Source organism: Cibotium barometz, chromosome 45, assembly GCF_041138505.1.
Source record: "Cibotium barometz isolate CiBa-2024 chromosome 45, ASM4113850v1, whole genome shotgun sequence".
NCBI lineage: Eukaryota > Viridiplantae > Streptophyta > Polypodiopsida > Cyatheales > Cibotiaceae > Cibotium > Cibotium barometz.
Genome location: NC_141090.1, coordinates 6862814 through 6871176, shown reverse-complemented (window position 1 = coordinate 6871176; position 8363 = coordinate 6862814).

Below are 8363 nucleotides of genomic sequence, written 5' to 3'. Positions count from 1 at the left end.
CTAGGTCCAAGCACCTAATGCTTTAAGCACTTTCAATATCAGTGATTTGAGACCAATTTAAGCACAAAACATTGGTGATTAAGTGGAATAATCACTCATTCATTTACTGTTAAGAGATGAAGCTCCAGAAGCTATGTCAGTCCTACAGCCACCAAACCACGAAACCATTTGCAAAAATGACCAGATAGGCATGTTCGCAGCCTATGAAAACCCTCGAGGCTCTGAGGAATTAGTGATTGGCAAAGTGACGACGATGGGGCAACGTTTTTCCCCAAATAAAAAGGCGCAGGTCTCTGCAGCAATGCCGTTGACTCTGGGCATTCATTGGCTAATTCCGCCCATCAGCAACTTCGTCTTTGTGTTGAGAACGCCTGGCTGAGCGCTTGTGATGAGTCTTGAAGAGGACGATGAGATCTTGATGCTCCATGGACTGCCTATATTTCAGGCTAGATAAGTGGAGGTGATAAGATAGGCTTAAGCTAATGAGGTGCTAATTAATCCCTAATGAGTGAGATTTGGATAATGTTAAACCTGGCTCTGATACCAATTCTTGGTTTAGTGAGTGGATTAGCAAAGCTAAGGAGGATCAAACATGGCTATGGTCATGGTTAGGTCATGGTTAGAAGCAAGATTATGAGTGGATTAAGAGATGCTAATGAAACATGGTTTAGGCATAAACATAGAAACACGAGTTGTACTCTTCATTAGCAAGAGCCTCTTATATAGGCAAGTAGTACATGACCTCATGACATCACCTATGATGTCTTACAAGCATAAGATGCCATCTCCCCCCCATGTGGGTTTGCCATAAATGAACAAGATGCCCTCTAGGCTATTTTGAAATAGGCGCCCATTTGAAGATGATTCTTGAGTAAAGTAATCAAGGTAATATAGCCCCTTTTAACCTTTGAATGGATTTGGGTGATATTTCCAACATGTGTGAACACTTATGGACATGTATATAAGGCAATTTCTCTTATAATGTAAGTACACTCTGAAAAGATGCAAGGGAGAAGAGAGCTTGAGCTCTTGCAAGCACACACACACACTCACAAAACCCTAATAGAGAACACACAAGGTGAGAGGCTGAAAATCTTCTTCTTCTTCACTCAACACTCAACACACCATATACAAAGATAAGAGTACTCACATATGAAAGGTACTCAACCAAATACATAATAGGGTTCTCGATAGTGTGAACCCAACTAAATGAGCTGGCGCTATAACTATGCCAGTCTCTAGAATGGCTGTCACACAGCCTATCATCCACTGGCAAATTGGCAAAGGCAATATAATGATGCACGTGAATGCTATTATTGTGGTAAGCCTGGACATGTGTAGGCAGAATGTTATAAGAAGCAGGCTGACATGCAAAATGGGAAAGTGCAACAAAACAACTATGCATCCTCAAGCAGAAATAATGAGGATAATGAAAGGTTGTTTGTTATGCAGCATGTCGTGAATGCCATGTCTGAAAATGTTGATGCAGCATAAAAAGATAATGTATGGTATGTGGATTCAGGTGCTTCGAACCACATGACGAGTCATGGGGAGTGGTTCAAGGAGATGAAAAACCCGGAAAGACCAGGTTTTGTGGAAACAGGGGATGACACTGCTCATCCAATTGCTCATGTTGGAGATGTGCCATTGTCTATGTAGGATGGGAAAGTGAAGTACCTTGCAGATGTACTTCAAACATAACAAAAAATCTGGTTTCAGTTGGCCAAATGATTGAGCAGGGTTTGCAAGTTCGGTTTAACCCTGATGGTTGTTATGTCGAAGACTTCAAAGACAAGTGCAGGTTGGTTGCAAAAGGCAACAGAGTGGGAAGAATGTTTACGTTGAATGTAGACATGCCTGAAATGAGTGCTGTGATGTTTGCAAATGCTTCAGGAATTGTTGCAGACACAGACATTTGGCATAAAAGGATTGGACATGTGAATGTGCAGAGATTGAAGTCTATGCATACCAAAGGAATTGTGACAGGGCTGCCAAAATTTAAAGTGGAAGGTATGCAGAAAATATGTGAAGCATGCCAATTTGGGAAGCAAACAAAGCATGTGTTTCCATGTAACAGATATGTGAGCAGAAATGCACTAGATATTGTGCATTCAGATGTATGGGGTCGTACAAAGACCATATCTATGGGAGGCTACAGGTATTATGTGACTTTCATTGATGACCACACAAGGAAAGTGTGGGTATATTTCATGAAGGAGAAGAGTGAGGTGTTCACTCACTTTCAGAATTTCAGAGTTTTGGTTGAAAAGCAAACAGGGAAATATGTAAAGTGCCTAAGGTCAGATGAAGATGGAGAGTACTTCTCCAATGAGTTCTCTGAATTTTTGAAGAAGAATGGTATTCGGAGACAGTTTACATGCAGATACACTCTGCAGCAAAATGGAGTTGCTGAGCGAAAAAACAGGCACATTGCTGAGATTGCACGAGCATTGATGGAAGAGAAGAATATGCCGCATAGCTATTGCGCCGAGGCTGTCTCTACAGCATTATACATACATGAACAGGACTCCAACTATAGCCATACATGATGTAACTCCAAAGGAGATGTTTACTGGCAGAAAACCGGATTTGTCTCATCTGAAAGTCTTTGGATGCATTGCATATGTGCATATGCCAGATGAGCTCAGAACTAAGCTGGATCCGAAAGCTGAAAAATGTGTGTTTATTGGATACTCCCTTGAGCAAAAGGGATACAGGTGTTATAACCCTGCTACACGTGAGTTGAGGTGAGCAGGGATATTGTCTTTGATGAGATGAGCAGCTACTATGCTGCTAAAAAAGAAGCTGTTGGGGCTGATGTGAGTGGAAGTGTGGTTGCACAGAATGCAGGTCAGCAATCACAGTCTTTGAGTAGACCAGAAGAGTCCTCATCTAGTGGGTCTGTTGATAGACCATGGAGTGGCAGGCTGCGTCATAATACCAGTCCTGCAAATGTGATTAGTACATCACGTAAAGGAAAAGAGAAAGCGGTTGAGCCCCTTGGTATGCCTGACATTTTTGCAGGGCATTCTCAAGTTGATGGAGAGTCTAGTGGCTCAGATATGAGCCTTGATGAGGAGCTTGGGATCCCAGCTATGAGAACACCTGGTGTAAAGAAGGCTATGGAAGCCATGAATGAAAAGCTGCGAAGATCTGGGAGAGTGAAAAATCCTGTGCAGAGATTTACCTATGATGGTTATGTGGCACATCACTATGCATATATGGCAAAGGTTGTGCAGGTTGTTGAGCCCACATGCATTAATGAGGCTGTTGGAAATGTGTGTCGGGAGAAAGCTATGGATGAGGAGATGGATGCACTATATGGAAATGAAACTTGGGATTTAGTGCAATTGCCTGAAGACAAGAAAGCCATTGGATGCAAGTGGGTGTACAAAGTTAAACATAACAGTGATGGAAGCATAAACAGGTACAAGGCTAGATTGGTAGCCAAAGGATATGCGTAGACATATGGGATTGATTATGAGGAAACTTTCAGTCCAGTTGCCAAGATGGCAACGGTGAGAGTTGTGATAGCAGTGGCTGCATCAAAGCAATGGTCTTTACATCAGATGGATGTAAAAAATGCATTCTTGCATGGGGATTTGCAAGAAGAGGTGTATATGTTGCAGCCACCTAGTTATGAGGATGTGAGTCACCCCGAGCATGTTTGCAGGTTGAAGAAAGCCTTGTATGGCTTAAAGCAAGCACCAAGAGCATGGTCTGACAAGATTTCTGTATATCTTGTCACTATTGGCTTTCATGTAGCCAATACAGATTTCTCGCTGTATGTGAGACATGGTGATAGAGGGGTTGTGCTTGTTGTCATGACTTGATCATTACGGGGGACCATGATGCAGAGATCTTTGATGTAAGATCTTGCTTAGACAGAAGTTTGAGATGAAGGATCTGGGGGAGCTCAGATATTTCTTGGGCATTGAGGTGATTAGGTCACCACATGGTATTGGATTACTAGAGACTCACAGTATGGCTTGGACATGTTGTCCAAGTATGGTATGACAGGCTGTAAGCCTATTTCTGTGCCATTGGATTAGAATGGCAAGTTGAGTGCAGATTCAGGAGAGATCTTGGAGGATCCTACTATGTACAGGCGCATAGTAGGAAGTTTGATCTACATGACGATCACCAGACCAGATTTGAGCTATGCTATTGGGTTGGTGAGTCAGTTTATGCAGGTTCCACGGAAACCACATTTGGATGCAGTGAGACGCATACTGAGATATGTGAAGTCTACTTTGCATTGTGGACTATTCTATGAGACTGGGACAGAGATATGTGTACATGGACAGATGCTGATTGGGTTAATAGTATCTCAGATAGGAGATCTACTAGTGGATTCATGTTTTCTTTGGGGAGTGCTGCTGTGACTTGGAGCAGCAAGAAGCAGCCTACGGTTGCTCTATCTAGTACAAAGGCCGAGTACAGAGGAGCTACTATCGCAGCATGTGAGGTAGCTTGGTTGAGAAAGCTACTTACAGATTTGGGTCTATCAGTGGATAGACAAGTTGTCATTTTCTGTGACAACATTAGCAGTATACAGTTGGCCAGGAACCCAGTCTTTCATGCTCGTACGAAGCACATAGAGGTTCACTACCACTTCATCAGAGAGAAGGTCTTGGCAGGACATCTTCACCAAAGCATTGGGTACAGAGAAGCTCCGTAGATTCAGGGCTTCGCTTGGTGCACATGAGATGGAGTTGAGCTCGAGGGGGAGTGTTGAGATATCGAGCTCGTCTAGTGAGGCGGTGGACACTGATGACCCACCTGGGGGATAGGCCCCACACTTACACCACTGGCATGGTTGGTGAGATCATGGGAGATATGCGGCCAGTGGGATGACAGGCTGTGTGACAGCCATTCTAGAGACTGGCATAATTATAGTGCCAGCTCATTTAGTCGGGTTCACACTATAGAGAACTCGTGTATGTATTTGGTTGAGTAGCTTTCATATTGTGTGTACTCTTATTCTTGTATATGGGGTGTTGAGTGTTGAGTGAAGACGAAGAAGATTTTCAGCCTCTCACCTTGTGTGTTCTCTATTAGGGTTTTGTGAGTGTGTGTGTGTACTTGCAAGAGCTCAAGCTCTCTTCCCCCCTGCATCTTTTCAGTCATACCATACTTGGACAACATGTCCAAGCCATAGTGTCTCTGCAGTAATCCAATACCATGTGGTGACCTAATCACCTCAATGCCCAAGAAATATCTAAGCTCCCCCAGATCCTTCATCTCAAACTTCTATCTAAGCAAGATCTTTACATCAAAGATCTCTGCATCATGGTCCCCCGTAATGATCAAGTCATCTACATAGATGACAACAAGCACAACCCCTCTATCACCGTGTCTCACATATAGCGAGAAATCTGCATTGGCTACATGAAAGCCAATAGTGACAAGATATTCAAAAATCTTATCAGACCATGCTCTTGGTGCTTGTTTTAAGCCATACAAGGCTTTCTTCAACCTGCAAACATGCTCGGGATGACTCACATCCTCATAACCAGGTGGCTGCAACATATACACCTCTTCCTGCAAATCTCCATGCAAGAATGCATTCTTTACATCCATCTAAGGTAAAGACCATTTCTTTGATGCAGCCACTGCTATCACAACTCTCACTGTTGCCATCTTGGCAACTGGGCTAAAAGTTTCTTCATAATCAATGCCATATATTTGCGCATATCCTTTGGCTACCAATCTAGCCTTGTACCTGCTTATGCTTCCATCACTGTTATGTTTTACTTTGTACACCCACTTGCATCCAATGGCTTTCTTGCCTTCAGGCAATTACACTAAATCCCATGTCTCATTTCCATATAGTGCATCCATCTCCTCATCCATAGCTTTCTCCCAACACACATTTCCAACAGCCTCATCAATGCATGTGGGCTCTACAACCTGTACAACTTTTGCCACGTATGTGCCACATAACTATCATAGATAAACCTTTGCACAGGGTTCTTTACTCTCCCAGATCTTCGTAGCTTTTCATTCATGGCTTCCATAGCCTTCTTTACATGAGGTGTTCTCATAGCTGGGATCCCAAGCTCCTCATCAAGGCTTATCTCTAAGCCACTAGACTCTCCATCAACATGAGAATGCCCTGCAGAAATGTCAAGCATACTAAGGGGCTCAACCACTTTCTCTTTGCCTTTATGCAATGTACTAATCACATTTGCAGGATTGGTATTATGATGCATCCTGCCACTCCATGGTCTATCAACTGAACCACTAGATGAGGACTCTCCTGGTCCACTCAAAGACTGTGATTGTTGACTTGCATTCTGTGCAACCACATTTCCACTCACAATCAGCCCTAACAGCTTCTTTTTAAGCAATATACCAGCTACTCATCTCATCAAAAACAACATCCTTGCTTACCCTCAACTCACGTGTAGCAGGGTTATAACACCTGTATCCCTTTTGCTTAAGGGAATATCAATAAACACACATTTTTCAGCTTTTGGATCTAGCTTAGTTCTCAGCTCATCTAGCACATGCACATATGTAATGCATCCAAAAACTTTTAGATGAGACAAATCAGGTTTTCTACCAGTAAACCTCTCCTTTGGAGGAGTTACATCATGTATGGCTGTAGTTGGAGTCCTGTTCATGATGTAAACTGCTATAGAAATAGCCTCAGCGCCCAATAACTATGCGGTATATTCTTCTCTTCCATCAATGCTCACGCAATCTCAGTAATGTGCCTGTTTTTCTGCTCAGCAACTCCATTTTGCTGCGGAGTGTATCTGCATGTAAACTGTCTCCGAATACCATTTTTCTTCAGAAATTCAGAGAACTCATTGGAGAAGTACTCTCCCCCTACATCTGACCTTAGGCACTTTACATATTTCTTTGTTTGCTTTTCAACCATAACTCTGAAATTTTGAAAGTGAGTGAACACCTCACCCTTCTCCTTCATGAAGTATACCCACACTTTCCTTGTGTGGTCATCAATAAATGTCACATAATACCTGCTGCCTCCCATAGACATGGTCTTTGTAGGAACCCACACATCTGAATGCACAACATCTAGTGCATTTTTGCTCACATTTCTGTTACCTAGAAATACATTCTTTGTTTGCTTTCCAAATTGGCATGCTTCACATATTCTCTGCATACCTTCAACTTTAAACCTTGCAAAATGGGAACTGGGATTTTCCCAAACTCCCTAATATAGTCTTTGCTAGACCCTCATTATGTTGTAGTGTATTATGCCCTATACACCTTAGCAAAATGGTGTGGCTGAATGTAAAAATAGGTTTCCCATAGAGATGGCACATTGTATGGTCAAAAGTCAGTAGAGTAGCTGCTTCATGGGTTCTAGCTCGAAGCACTCATGTGTGAAATATATGTTTCAAACAGGTGTCGTACAAACATTTTGCAGACAATTATGCCTTTTAAATCTTGGAATGGTAGGAAGCCCTCTGTGGGTCACTTACGTATTTTTGGTTGTCTTGCTTATGTACTTGTGTCTGAGCAAAATCGCAGCATAAGCGTGATGATAAAGTTGTTATATGTATTTTTTTGGAGTACAGCTCAGAAAGAGGATTCTTGTGAGAGAGATATTGTATTTAGGGAAGATGAAATTTAGCCCTTGCTTTCTTGTAAAAAACTACAAAATGTATGTTTGCATGACATATTTGACACTCTCCTTCCATTGTTTACTACATGACATATTGACGTAGAGCATTTGGGTGCTCACAGGAAAGTTGAAAATCAGCCCATGCAACTTAAAAAACATCGTATTTTATATCCCACAAATCAGCCTATTGATGAGGAAATGTGGCTGATACAGTTGACGACGAGGAAGGAAGGAAAATAGAGGATTCCAAATGTATGCCAAAATGGTTGGTGCAAACAGTACATGATAGCAAATTGGCAACTCCTTTGCCACGTGTGGGTTCTCATCACGCATCTCATGGGATGTTGACATGAGTCATGCTCTTATTTTCAGCTTATATAAGACGAGGAACCTGTCTCCTTTGATGAAGCAAAGGAATTCAAATAATGGATGAAATCTATGCAATCTGAGAATGATGCTATACTTAAAAATAATACTTGGGAGTTGTATAAATTACCTCATAGCTAGAAGGCCATTGGCACAAAATGGGTTTACAAGCTTAAACATAAAGCGACAGTATAAGGTGAGGCTTGTTGCAAATGGTTATGCGCAAGAAAAGGGTGTTAACTATGGTGAGACATTGGAACCCACCCTATGACTACCATCATGTGGAGTATCATTACATTAGTAGCATATAAAGGTTGGAATATACATCAATTGGATATCAAATATCAAATATCAAATATGCTTTTTTGGATATCAAAGGTTGGAATATACATCTATT